The 14,569-nt window shown below is 44.0% G+C and overlaps 2 protein-coding genes across 5 annotated transcripts in view; one reads left to right on the top strand and one right to left on the bottom strand.

The window, feature by feature from the left end:
* The window catches only part of LOC147998880 (disks large homolog 5-like), a 115,540-nt gene that overhangs the window by 36,357 nt on the left and 64,614 nt on the right, over positions 1-14,569 (bottom strand). The window lies entirely within an intron of this gene.
* Positions 1-14,569, top strand: part of LOC147998883 (disks large homolog 5-like) — a 46,489-nt gene that overhangs the window by 24,954 nt on the left and 6,966 nt on the right. The window contains exon 1 of one of the 4 annotated variants that reach the window (XM_087595878.1): positions 7,472-7,713. The exons of the other annotated variants lie outside the window; for them this stretch is intronic. The gene's annotated coding sequence lies outside the window, so the exon portion shown is untranslated. Of the gene's footprint in view, positions 1-7,471; positions 7,714-14,569 lie in introns of those variants that run through there. 4 annotated transcript variants of the gene reach the window in all.

The raw sequence follows: 14,569 nt of genomic DNA, 5'->3' as shown, positions 1-14,569 counted from the left end.
GCATGACACATGTGGGGGTCAAACACAAATCAGGGGAGTTTTTTTCTCTTTTTGTATCAGAGAGGGCCTAAGGATCAAACTCAAGCCCTCAGGATTGACAGTGATGCCTGGACCTGGTGTGTTCAGGGTACGGGTTGAGGGTTTAGTCCTAGAGATGGAGCCCAGGACCTCACATACGCTAGGCAAGTGCCTAATCACTGAGCTACATCCCCAGCAGATGTTGGTTGCAAGAGAACTTGGGCCCTCACAATGCCAAAGGAGCACTCTATCACTTAGTGGCCCCAGCCTGGTAGTCTTGTTTGTAACCTCTGTTGTGTTTGCATGCTGCCTGAGCTTATTAATATAGCCACATTCTCAGGGTGACAAAAACTTCATGGAGACTCCCACTGTCAGATACCTGAAGACAGGTTTCAAAGAGAACAGGTAACCAGTGCAGAAGTCTCACAGTGTTCATGTGAAGTACATGGAATATAAGTCCTAGATGACAGAATGCTCAGAACACTGGTGTCCCCACTGTTGGAAATAAAAGGACCACAGATCCCAGTCTTTCATCACACCTGAAGGCCCCTAGCTGGCATGGTGGCATATACTTCTCATCCCAGCACTTGGGAGGCTTAGTCAGGAGAATCTCCTGAGAACAGGAGTAGGAGGACAGCCTGGCCAACCCATCAGGTGTTACCTGCAGGTCTAGTTCCAGACATATTCCTAGCATGCAGTCATCCCCGGCCATGCAGGGAAAGCATCATGGCACACCAGGAAGTCAGTGAGGCCCATGTTGCTTGACTGGGCAGCTACTTGTTAGCCATAAGGACTAGGGCTCAGAGTGCCCAGAGGCTGTGAGACTGAGGGTTTCAAGGACCCAGCAGCAGGCCAGATGGTCTCAGCCTGGACTCGATACTGAAGAAGGAAGGAGCCCTGAGTCCTGGGCCAAAGCTGTTAGTAGCCCCATGACCTGGGCTGCTGGTGGCTGCTGGGGTCAGGATCAGTGTCTTGGTGGGTCCTGCTCTGGTGAGAGAGAGCAGCAGAACTTCTGGAGGACAGAGAGGGAGCAAAATAGAACAGGAATCCAGTGTAGAGATCTTAGAGTGTTTTTGTGAAGCAGAGCTAGGAAGTGGGTTGCAGGGGCAGAGGAGCAGCAGGCTGTGCCTGTAGAGATGAGTCAGCCCAAGGGCAGAGTTGTCAGAGCCCAGCAGCATGGGGTGGGAGAGTATCTCAGGGGAGGGGCTCCTGTCCTTCCAGGACAGTCTCCATCAGAGACTGAAGGGCTGGGCCTGAGAGGCAAGGGGAATTAGGGATGAGGGAGAGACTGGAGAGATGTGGGAAAAGAATGCACCTAGGAGTGAAGCAGGGCCCCCAATATGGGCTGGCTGAGGCCTGACCGAGTTGGATGTTGCTGATCCTACATTAGGCCAGGCCAGAGTGCCCAAGCTCCAGCAGCCAGAAAGGAAGCCAGAGTGTCTTAGGAGCCTGCATCAGATTGATCTCATGAGGGTCCCACCAATGCCCAGGCAGGATTTGTTGAAAGCAAGGTTGTGGGTATAATTGTCCTCACCTCGGAAGGGAATAGGTTGCCATGGCTCTCACAGGTACCGACGGTGCAGGGACAGGGGACATATGGACTGACCACATTGCCACTGGGTGACTGCAGGCTCTTGCTGCCTTCAGTTTGTGGTTGTATTAACCTGGTAGCTTCATTTCTTGAGAAGCTTGGGCGGATGAGGTGTAGAGGAAGAAGGACCAGCTGAGAGGAGGGATCCAGAGTGTTCCATGGTTGGCAAACAGGTTCTGAGATCTGGCCTGTTAACTCAGGCCAGTGTAACTGTTTGTCTTAGCTGCAGGCTCAAGAGGGTTGAACTGACCCAGGATCAAACACCACATGTGCCCTGTGTTTTCCAAGCTTTCTCATGGTTGCAAGCGCTGGGCAAACTCACATGGACTTTTCCATCATTCCCTGAGCTCTAGGTGACTCGGAAGGATCATGGAGATAACTCTAAGCCTATGCCAGCACAGCAGTGACATCATGGCAGTGTCCTCTAGGGTTCCAGGACTGGATCTTTTTTTTCTTTCTCTGCTGATATAAGGAATAAGACATCCTATAAAACAAGGCCAAGCCTTCCTAGAGTTGAAGCCCAGAACACACAAGACTCCTCCAGGGATGGGCCCATCCAAGAAGGTGTGGGATGTTTTGTGGCTTAGGTTGTTTCACGGTGAGTAAGAAGTGTCTAAGACGCACACATGTAGCTGCTTGGGAGCTGGGGAGGCCATGGGACCCCCTAGATCTGATTCTGCAGATGACTGTGAACATCCATGTGCTGGAATCTGAACTCTGGTCCTCAATCACTGAGCCATCCCACTGGCCCCTGGCTGTCCCTTCCTAGAATGTTTCTGTATTTCCTCCTACTTGATGCCTTGATGCTGGCTCCTAGCCCAATGGCCTATATACAAGATGAATTCTATAAATGTCTTATAAACACTAAGTATCCTGTGAAGGGTACTAGTGCCCTGTACATAACAGGAAGGCTGAGGAATCCAGTCTGCAGCAAAGAGAAGGCCGGGTGCTTTTCCTGTCATTCAGCATGAAGGGCCAGTCCTGCTTTTCACTGCAGGGTCCTGGTTATGCTCTGGGTCTTCCTGGTGCAGCAGTCCTGTTCTGTGACAAATGATGTGTCTCCTGCAGGAGGAAGAGTGGCCGAGTCACAGTACCTGCAATATGACAAGAAAACGAAAAAGGTGATGAAGTCCTTGACTCCCAGAGCCACTGGGTGTGGGTGAGGTGGAGGGCAAGTAGGGAGACAGTGGAATCCTGAAGGACAGTGTTGGGACCTTTGCCAGGTGCCTCTGTGACATCCAGACTTGGACACAGGGATGAGTCTGGGTATCTAGCATCAGCATATGTCAGTCTCCATGGTCTACGGCCCCGGCACCTCTTCACTGCTCCTCTGGCTTTGGGGACCTCAATTTTGCCAAGCCTTTTCTTTAGGACCATCCCCTGAATCATCCAGGTGGCTCCTAAGAGACAGGCACTGACAGCAGACATTTGGTATGGATCGCAGGCGAAATTGTCATGGGGCTTTTGCCATCCTACCCAGAATGCTGTGAAAGGCCCCACTTTGGTGGTGTTCACTTCTGGAATGCCCTGTGTGATAGTTTCAGCTGTGAATAACAAGGCTAGCAGTTTCTACTGCTGCCCACACAGGCCTCCAGCTCCCTGAAAGCTGCAGTGCTCACCTAGAAGGGAAGCACATTCAGGACAGGGAGAGCCCTGAGGAGCTCAGTCAGCTTCCTGGTCATCCCTGCAGGGACACCTCACCCCTGCAGTCTGGTCATCCCCGCAGTGACACCTCACCCCTGCAGTGTGTGGTCATCCCCGCAGTGACACCTCACCCCTGCAGTGTGTGGTCATCCCCGCAGTGACACCTCACCCTGCAGTGTGTGGTCATCCCTGCAGTGACGCCTCACCCCTGCAGTGTTGGTCATTCCTGCAGTGACGCCTCACCCCTGCAGTGTGTGGTCATTCCTGCAGTGACACCTCACCCCTGCAGTGTGTGGTCATCCCCGCAGTGACACCTCACCCCTGCACTGTGTGGTCATCCCTGCAGTCACACTTCACCCCTGCAGTGTGTGGTCATCCCTGCAGTGACACCTCACCCCTGCAGTGTGTGATCATCCCTACAGTGACACCTCACCCCTGCACTGTGTGGTCATCCCTGCAGTGACTCCTCACCCCTGCACTGTGTGGTCATCCATGCAGTGACACCTCACCCCTGCATTGCAGACCTTTGGGCCTGTGGCCTTCAGGTTCCAGATTATCTGTTAAACTCAGTTCATAATCAGAATGTTTTGTGTTCAGCCTCTGCCTGGACTGTACTCCAAGAAGAGTTCAAGGGTTTCTGTGGCAACATCTAGAGATCAAGCCTTAGCAAAAGGATTCTCACATCCTCCTGCAGGCAGATTCCCATTGTTATCCCTAGTCCATTTAAGCTGCTGCTGAAGATGCCTTGAAGGCATAGCCACAGCGACCCTGTGTGTTCAGGGGTGATGTTTTCGTTCAGGAACCTGATGCTTAGTCTTCTCCTAACCCAGCAGGCGGTCCCTGCATCAGGCTGGAGTCTTGAGTTTCTGTGTTGTCCTGATACCACCTGCTGTGTTCTCCTGGGGCAGAATGGATCTCAGAAGGTCTGGGCCAGTCTCACTGGTTGAGGATTCTTGCAAGGCCTCATGTTATTTATTGAAAAATATGAGGATTTAAGATATGATTGAAATCCTACTACTTCTGTGTTAATAAATATATGGATAATGATACGAAACATGATTGGAAGTTAATTAAAGCCTATTTGGAAGGTAATGAAAGTGCTACAAAAGTAATTAATGCCTTGAAATATGATGTTCGAATGTCTTTTGGTAAACAGCTAGAAGATACTACCCCTATGGAAATAGCTAAATTCTTGGCTGATCCATTGACAGGATTAGATCCCAAGGCTTGGCTTCAAAGGATTTTCCATAGCTTGGGAGGAGCTAGTTTTGCTATAATCTTATGTACATTGTGTATTATGTTGCTTTATTTTTACATGACTAAACCCCTACAAGGACATGTAGCTATGTCATGGATAGTGTTTCTTTTAAAACAAAAGAAAAAAGAAGGAATTGTTAAGACATAGAGATGCAGCCCCCAGGCAGGGTCAAGAAAGGACGGGTGACAGATTCAAGTAGGGGCTGAAATGCCGCCCTGGAGAGTAAAATGTTTCTCTCACTTTGACTTAAGCTATGTTCTGCTGTGTCCTGTTTCTGTGGAAGTGGTTCTCAGGCTCTCTTGGTAATGGTGAGTATATTTTGATTATAATAAGAGAGGTGATTTGTTATATGAATATTTTGAGAAGAAGCTTTTGTTTATTCGTATTTCTTTGTTTAATCTTCCCTCAGTTGTTCCTGGTATCCTGGGAATAATGATCTTATGGTATCTTGACAAAATGAAAATTGTATTACTGCATATTCCTAGCATTATAAGGACTAATAAAGCTTGCAACTGCATGCAGTTTCTTCTGCCTTTGCTCTGCACCCTCTGTGTCCTGGTGGTATGCGACCATACCCAGGGCCCCAACTCACTAGACATTGACCGTGGGTCACCCCACAAAACACAGAAGCATCTACCTTATTCAAAACTGGACATTTTATTGAACGCACAAACTAACACTGATTGATCACATCCATAGCTAAGATATTAAGGGCAGAATGGCTGCCCAAAATACATTCCTCTAAACTTATAAAGCTAAAGAAAGAAAGAAAGAAAGAAAGAAAGAAAGAAAGAAAGAAAGAAAGAAAGAAAGAAAGAAAGGAAGAAAGAAAGAAAGAAAGGAAGGAAGAAAGAAAGAAAGGAAGAAAAGAAAAAGAGAAAAACACAAAAAACTTAACCTCTCATAGGAAGTCCGCAGGAAGTGTTGTCTGGTAGTCAGTTCTGATTAGGCCATTTTAGATAGAACAGTGCATAGTGACCCTTAATATGTTGGGTCCTATATAAAGCTTTCTGCAATATTGGAATTTTAACAAAACTCATCTAGAACATAGAAAACAGGAAAGGATGTGATCACCATGTCCTTGCTCTGTATCAGTTTATTTTTCTGTGTCCTTGATTGTCAGGCATAGACAGCAACAATCTAAAATAGCTGGTAGACATGGAACAAAGTGGCTAAAACTATAGTTGTGGGTTACACACCTCAACTGTCAAAGGCTAATGCTGTCCTCAGAGACCTCGGAGGCCCCTCTTGTAAGACTATCTATTGGAAAGTGGAAGCAGGTTTATCTGAGTTCAAAGTGAACCGGGCCAGCCAGGAAGAGGGCAACATGGGATACTTGAAACCCTGTCTAAAACCAGCACAAAAACCAACCCTTCATTCAAAGCATCATCTATTAATTCTTTATTATTTACCACTTTCTCCCTACCAGCCTTTCAGTCTGGAATGGTAGAAAAGGACTGGGAATGTTCCTTCTATTCTAAGGACCTTGATCTCTCTTTCCTTAGGTCCACATTAAGAACACATGCAAATGGGTATCACCATCTGAACAACTTAGTATCATCTACTCAGTATATCTAGCCTAATACTGTGCTATGACAATCTCAAGCTTCCCAGAGTTTCGATGACCTAGCAAGAAGTATGAAGTACTGAGGCCACACCCTAGTGATCCTTTCAAGGGGTTAGAAGAAAGCCGTGAGAGATGCTCCACTTCTTTGTCCTTAGATTAAATCACGTTGACACAATGTGGGTGGACTATTTAACCAGACATGTTTCTCCCAACCCCACCTTTCTGAGTTCAGACCATGGCAGAATTCATGCCCCACCACCCTAGATATTGAGTTTAGTGATATGTAATTATTATTTAAACCTATGTATTAAATTTTGTCATTTTGTTAATTTTTGTGGTTTTCACAGTCTTCTTTGATTAACTTTCCTAGTTTTATTAATTTATCCCCTGTGTTCTCTGGTATTTTGTCCTTCCCTTCAAACTAAAGTATTCCTTTTAGGATCCTCTACAGAGCTGTCTTACTGGTTATACATATTTTGTTAAATTTATTTTAGTGTGCATTAGTAACACAGTAGCTGTGCAGCTGCCTGCCTTCCATGGTACGAGATCTACTTTCCAAACAATAATGCTCAACTCTTACTGACTGTGGAGCATCTTGGCTGCTCTTTGTTGCACTTGGACAGCCCTCAGGACCAGGCTCTCCTCTCCCTTAACCATGGCTGCTGTCCTCTTCCTCTCTCCTCTCCATCACACACGTTCTTCCTTTATTCTTTGGCAGCTTCTTCTTCCTTCTTCCCTCCTCATGATCCTCTCTAGCAAAGCCCTCAGAAACTCCCCTCCCCCATCTCTCTGCTGTGCAGCTGTTGGCTGTTGGCTTCTTTATAATCACAGTTAACTGGGAACAGGGTCAGTTATTTGGGGTTAACCAGTCCTGAGTTCCACAAATTAGCATTAAAATACAAGCAGAATTAGGCCAATCCACTTCAGGGATTTTTGTTTGTTTGGTTGGTTGGTTTGGTTTAATTTTCATTTACCTTTTTACTTGTTATTTTATTTTTGGCTATTTTTTATTAATCGGTTATTTTATTTATTTACATTTCAACTATTGTCCTGCTTTCCACACTCCCCTCATCATATTTACATTCCATTTCTGCTCAGCTTTGCCTATATGACAGTGCTCCCCCACCCACACATATCCATTCCCACCTCACACCTCTAGGATCTGCCTTTGGTGGGGCTACAGGCCTCACCTTGAACCATAGAGCATCCTTGCATACACTTTGGCTGGCAGTTTGGCCCCTGGGAGCTTGGGGATTAGGGAAAGAAGATCTGTTCAGATATTAAAGCCAATGATTGCTGCATTCTCTTCTTTTTCTGGTTATTGGTGAAATTATGTTTGTGTGCTTCTCTTTTTTTAAATTATTGAGAGAAGATTAATTTCTTGGTTTTTCTTGGGTATAGTTCAGTTTATTGTCTTGGAGTTTTCGTCCTGTTAGCCTCTGTTGTGCTTTCTTACAGAAAAGAATTGTTTAAATTTGGTTTTGTCATGAAATATCCTGGTTCCTCCTTTTATGGTGATTGAGGATTATGCTGGATATAGGAGCCTGTGTCTGCAGTACATCTGCCCAAGATTTTCTGACTTTTAGAATCTCTGTTGAGAAGTCTGGTGTAATTCAGATACGTCTGAATTTATTTGTTACTAGATATTTATACCTTACCCCTTTTAATGTTCTTTCTTGATCTGTGCATTTAGCGTTTTAATTATTATGTGAATGGAGGAATTTTTCTGGTACAATTAGTTTGATGTTCTGTAGGCTTGTTGTACCTTTATGGCCTTTTCTTTCTTTACCTTATGGAAGTTTGCTGCTATGATTTGTTGAAGGTGTTTACTGGATCTATGAACTAGAAATCTTAATTCTCTTCTCTATCTATTATCCTTAGGTTTCAACATTTAATTGTGTCCTGAAATTCATGGATGTTTTGGATTCAATAAACCATACATGTTTATCTGAGATGGGTGTTTTGTGCTTTGTGGGATGACCTCCTTGACCCCAGGCTGCATGAAGAATCTCAGTTGACAATGGGGACATAAATTATGAGTATGTGTAGCAAGACCCAGGCCTCTTCCAGGTTCTTAGATAGTAACTGAGAACCTCAAATACAGTAGTAATGTGATAGTGTGGTGTGAATCTAGTTACTATTCTCTATTTTGATATAGATGACTCTTTTTGTGTCATGGTCAGCTTATAATGACTAGAAGACCTAAGCTTGAGAATAACCAAAGACTACATTGCTTCTCTAGCAGCTGAGCTTTTAAAAGTCCTGGTGTGACAGCAACTGTTGGTGGACATTCTGGATTATTCCTTCTGTACTTTAACTCTCTGTGTCACTTCCACCATGAGTAAGTTAGTTCAATTCCATAAATTGGAAATCCATCACCTGGAAGAAATACTCTTTTTTTAAAGATTTATTTATTTATTTATTTATTTATTTATTTATTTATTTATTATATACAAGTACACCGTGACTGTCATTAGACACACCAGAAGAGGGCATCATATCTCATTACAGATGGTTGTGAGCCATCATGTGGTTGCTGGGATTTGAACTCAGGACCTCTGGGAGAGCTGTCAGTGCTCTTAACCACTAAGCCATCTCTTTAGCCCAAGAAATACTTTCTGAATATGATCTGAGATTGGCCATGGAAAAAGGGTAGCTTGAACTGTCCCACCTAGGTTCTGGGCCTGCACAGGCCTGCTCTCCAAAAGAAACCTGTGTTCACAGCTGTTGGCTGGCTAAGAAAGATTTCACGAGACGTGATACACAGCCCTCGGACTTCTGCTTCAGTCATCTGCACAATTTTTCCTGGAGGATATCCTCATACCTCCAGCAGGCGGGTGAAGAAGCTGTCCACTCTCAGCTCCCCTTCAGCCATCTTGTGGGCACCAGACTCTCCTCCCTGCAGCAGGAACAAGGGCTTCTCCATGGTGGCTGCAGCAGCAGTGGTGGTTTGGCATTCTCACCTAGGAGGCCCTATGCCTTTCTACCCCAGTTCCAACTCACCTCAGGCCCGGGCCTTCCCCCCATCCACTTCCCACGGAGCAGGGAGAGCAGCACCCACTAGAAATAAAAGGGAAGCCCTGGGTCCTGCCAAGAGTGAACCCCCAGTGAAGGGGCTTGTTGGGGGGAGGGTGGTAATGGGAGGAGGATGGGGAGGGGAACACCCATAGAGAAGGGGAGGGGGAGGGGTTAGGGGGATGTTTGCCTGGAAACCCAGAAAGGTAATAACAATTGAAATATAAATAAGAAATACCCAATTTAAAAGATGGAGAAAAAAAGAGAAAAGTGTCACACATTTAAAACAGAAGAATATGGACCCTAATTTTAAACCACAGCTCTGTCAATTAACTAAACCTTTAAAAAGCTCAGAAAATCAGGCCAAACAATATTTTCTCGGTTTATGTATCTGTAATGTCGCATAAATAATAATGTCCGTTTCTTGCTATTGTGGAGGGAATTAAATAGATAATATGTAATCATGGAAATTTTGAAGTACCATCCATTTTTCTGTTCATTAAATCACTCTTCCTCATTTCATTGATCAAGTATGTATGTTTTCTTTTCATAGTTACATGTATAATAAAACCAGCATAAAAACCTTCAGAATTGTATAAGCTTTCACTTTTAACAAATTAAATTAGTTGTTCTTTGTATTTCTGCTGAACATTTAAATGTTCTTTATATGTCCCAATGCAAGTTTATTAGGTACCTATAAACTTTAAACTCTGTTCCTGAGAGCATGAGTACTATTTAATCATATAGTAACTACACTCAGGCTGTCTTTGTATTAGAACCAATTATATCAGACTCTAAGAAAAATTACTATTGCGTAAAAGTTTGTGTGTGTATGAGTGTGAGTGTCTGTGTGTGTGTGTGAGTGTGTGTGTGTGTGTGTGTGTGTGTGTGTGTGTGTGTGTGTGTGTGCAGTACATGACCAAACAACTTTCAGGAGCCATTTCTCTCCTTCTGTCATGTGGGTCCCAGGATGTAACCCAGATGTTTGACTTTGGCAATAAATAATATTACCCACTAAATAAATAAATAAACAAACAAAAAACAAGCCACAAATCAACTTTAAAAGTAAAGGCCAGAAGTTCACAGAATAGTAGCATTGGCCTTACCATATCCTTTCTTTGGGGATGGGAAAATTAATGTTCTGAAATCCATGACTTTCAGGAATTGTGATATTCATTGAAATTCAATTCCTTTGCAGATGCTCCAGTTGTTGTGGCCAATTGCTAGAAAGGTCAACTTAAGCCTGCAGGACCCCCACCATCCCTCCCCCCACCCCACCTCCACAGAAAGCTCAAAAGACACTGCCCAGAACTTACTCCACATTCCCCAGAACCACTTTCTTTGTCCATCATTTCCTTGAGACGAAAGGTCAGACTCCTTCACTCTAGTCTCTCCACAATTGACATTCGCCCTCCCAAAACATCTAAGACTGGAAAACATGTCTTAGGATGTATCTGCCAGACTCGGACTGAGAGAAACTAGGGCACTGGTTGTCACTACAACATTGGTGACAGAGGATGCCAGAACTCTCTAGGAGACAATAGAATGTCCAAGAAGGGACAGCAGATGTCATGGGGAGCAGACTTTGCCTCCCTGCTAATGTTCTTCCTGTACTGAGCATAAGCAGAGGTGCCCTTTCCAGGAGACTTTCCTGGAGCAGAGCCACTGAGCACCTCCTGCTTCCAAAGCCAAATTTTCCTCTAGGCTTGATTATAAAAACCTTAGTAATTCCTATGCATCTAAATGAATGTTTCCTTCCAAATCCTGCCCAAAAATGTCTCATCCTAACTCAAATTATCCTCCTTCACCAATATTAGCCATTAAAAATTCCTGAGAAATAATACCAGTTTGAATATGCAGTCAAAATGTTCTCCTGTCTTATTATGTACAGGTGCTTGAAATCACATCAAGAAATAGCCTGCATGGAAGGTTGCAACATGGGTGTGTGTTAGGGGAACACTCATGAAGCCTTGTGCTTAGCATTCAACGGTTGCCACAAAATTCCTTAGGAGGAAGACTTGAAATCATTATGGTGCTAGAAACAGTGTGGAGGCCAGTTGGCAGAGGAAAGTGAAACATTAGAGCCACCAGTGAAGGCTCCTGTTGGGCCCTACCTTGGTGTTTCCCTCCCCCCTCGCTGAGCCTTTCAGCCTGCTATAGGAAGAAATTGTTTACACCTTTGACAGCTGCTCTTAGCCCCTGATTTGGGGCTGGGATTTTCCATGGCACCCTTCCTCCCCACTGAGCTTTCCTGCTTCTTGTTTTTAAGAAGCTGTTTATGCCCCTGATTGGGCTGGAACTTTCACCACACAGACTTGTCCTATTTTCCTGTTTGGGGATTTTCACATGCCTTGTTGATTTTCCACGGCTTTTGCCTCTGGTATATAAGGAGATCTCAGTAAAGCCTTGGTGGCACTCGCTAAAAAGGGGTGACCCGTGTAAGTGTTTTCTTTCAACCCCACAAACCTACACCTGATATTCACACACTGTCGGGGCAGGCACTGACAATAGGTATCACAATAGAAACTAGTAACTAGATTTAACCAAACTATCACATTAATGCTGTATTTCGTGGTATTTTTTTTTTTGCTCTCCTAGAACCTGGAAGAGGCTTGGGGTTTTCTAATCCTACTCATAATTTATTATCCTTCCCAACACTATGGGCTTTGTTCTGTTAATGCTAACAGCAGCATCCAATACCTAGGGTATTTTCTACTGACATGTGTGACGTGAGACAAAACAGTCCCTGTCATCCCTCACCTGAATAAACTTCCTTAGAGTTCAGTGTAGTTGGAGGGTCCTTCTTTCCTCTCCAAGATCGAGAAACATTTCCAGTCTTCAGACAAGTGTGTCAGCCATTGTCCAGTGACTGTCTTGAGATGTCCACATTGTCAGCTGAGTGTCGTCATCCAGCCTGCCCTGTAATTGTTGTAGACGATTAATAGGGTTCCAGCCCTAGGATTTAATTCAGTGCTACAGTACTTGCCAAACATGCTCAAAGCCCTAGCTGCCACCCTAGTCCTGTGTGCTCTAGAGAAAGAAAATAAAGAACCACATTGTCTATCAAGTTTCTCCTCCAATAGGAGAATCTGCATCCGGTCTTTTAAGTAACTCTAAGCCCCAGCTTCCCCACAGCTCCCTCCATCGATTGCACTATTGGTGCATTTTCAGTAACGCTCACTTTATTTTTGGTGTGCAAAGAATATGCACCATGTAAGTAAAGTGTGTGTGTGTGTTTGTGTGTGTGTGTGTTCATCCATGAACTCACTATAAATTATTATCAAATGACCCAGAAGACCGTGGAGAAACCTGTCGATGTGCATGCAGAATTATGTTACTACCGTTCCATGGCATTTTGCAGGTAACACTGAAATACTGGGCTGCTTTAATAGAGCCTAAAACCAGGCTATGCATGGTTTTCGGTGAGATTGTGATGTGCAACACCACAACAGAGATCAGCAGAAGCTTCATTTTTTCCATGCTGCTGTTACCAAGTGAGGCAAAGCCTCATCCCATAGAGAGTCTGGTAGGATCTGATGAAAGGAGTAAACTCAGGGTTGAAATCAAGCCTTTAGAAACAAAGAGAAAAATACAAAGTCAAGGAAAGCAAGAGCTGTCTTTTTCTTTTCTTCCTCTTTTTTTTTTTTGAGAAGATCCACAAGAGAGACAACCCCTTCCTCAAACTAACAATGCACAAGAGAGACAATACATGAATTAAAAATCAGAAATGAAATGAGGGACATAACAATAGACACCGAGCAAATTCCAAAATCATTAGTTCTTACTCCCGAGGACTTTACGCCAGAAAACTGGAATATTCATTCGATATTGTTGATTTTGTAGACAGATAACAATTACCAAAGTTAAATCCAGATCTGGGAAGGTATCTGAATAATACCCCTAAGAAAATAGATACACTCATCAAAGGTTGCATACATTATATATTATATTGCTTTCTTTTTGCATGATTAAACCCCTTCAAGGACAATTAGCTATGTTATAGAAAGTGTTACTTTTAAAACAAAAGGACAAAGAGAGAAATTGAGGAATCATTGAGATACACTTCCCAGACAGGATCAAGGAAAGACGGCTGAGAGATGCAAGCAGGGGCTGGAACGCTGCCCTTGAGAAGAAAATGTTTTTCTCACTTTACCTTACACTATGCTGTACTGTGTCCGTTTTTTGTGGAAGTGGCTCTCATGCTCTCTGGGGTATGACAAGTAGATTGTGATACTAGCAAGAGGGGTGACTTGCTATACAGATATTTTAAGGAGAAGTCTTTGCTTATTCTCACTTCTTTGCCTAGTCTTGCCTCAGTCGTTCCTGATATCATGGGAATAACGATCTTATTATATCTTGCCAAAAGGGAAAGTGAGGTAATCCATATTCATGCCTGTATAAGGGTTAATAAACTTGCAGCTGCATGCAGTTGCATCTGCCTTTGCTTTGCATCCCCTGTGTCCTGGTTATTTGTGACCATACCTGGGCCCCCAACACACTAGATGTTGACAAGCATCACCTTTCTCACTGTCAGGTTTATTTTCTTTCTTTTTTGAAATCTATGATGTGGAGGCGTATTACAGCAACAATATGAAATAGCAGGCAGGCATGTATGAAAATTGCTGTGTTTAAGCTAGGTGTGGGGACAAGTCCTCAAAAGGAGCTGTTAAGATGGGAAACACATAATGCATTTGTTGCTGGAATTGAGTTGCCTCAGCTGTGTTGCTCTGCCTGCTCAGTGTCCATTCAACATCACTCTGTTTCTACAGAGGAACTCAAGGTTTGCCCCAGCCGCCTGTGAGCTGTGATATGGGCAGAGAAAGGCCAGGACACAGTGGTGATTTCCCACTCCTCAGTTATGCTGAATTTTCCACCACTGTACTTGTATACACAAGTCCAGTGTGGTCAGTTATTATAGATATTTGTCATTTCTTACAGAGGGCAACTATGATTGACTACACCCAATTCTACAAAAAACAAAATTCAGGAAACCTGGCCCTTGGCAGCAATGAATCAAGAAATATCTCGGATGGTGGGGCATGAATTCTGCCAAGCAATGAACTCAGATAGGTGGGGTTGTGAGGAAGATGTATGGTTGAATATCCCAATAGATTCACGTTGTATCATCTTGATTTAATCTAAGGACAAAGAAGTGCAGTATCTCTGATGGCTTTCTTCTAACCCCTTGAAAGGTTAAGTGGGGTTTGACCTCAGTTCTTCATTCTTCTTGCTGGGGCAGCAACACTCAGGGAAGCTTGAGATTGCCATAGGCACAGTATTAGGCTAGAAATGCTGAGTAGGTGATACTAAGTTGTTCAGATGGTGATACCCATTTCATTTGTTCTTAACGTGGACCTAAGGAAAGACAGATCAAGGTCCTTAGAATAAAAAGATCATTTCCAGTTTTTTTCTACCTTTCCTGAATGAAAGACTGGTTGGCAGAGAATGGTAAAAATTCAAGAATTGGTAGATGATG

The sequence above is a fragment of the Rattus norvegicus genome, chromosome 19 (assembly GCF_021556685.1).
Source record: "Rattus norvegicus strain SHRSP/BbbUtx chromosome 19, alternate assembly SHRSP_T2T, whole genome shotgun sequence".
In the NCBI taxonomy this organism is placed as follows: domain Eukaryota; kingdom Metazoa; phylum Chordata; class Mammalia; order Rodentia; family Muridae; genus Rattus; species Rattus norvegicus.
The sequence above is the reverse complement of the archived record's forward strand: the minus strand, read 5'-3'. Positions and strand labels throughout refer to the sequence as shown.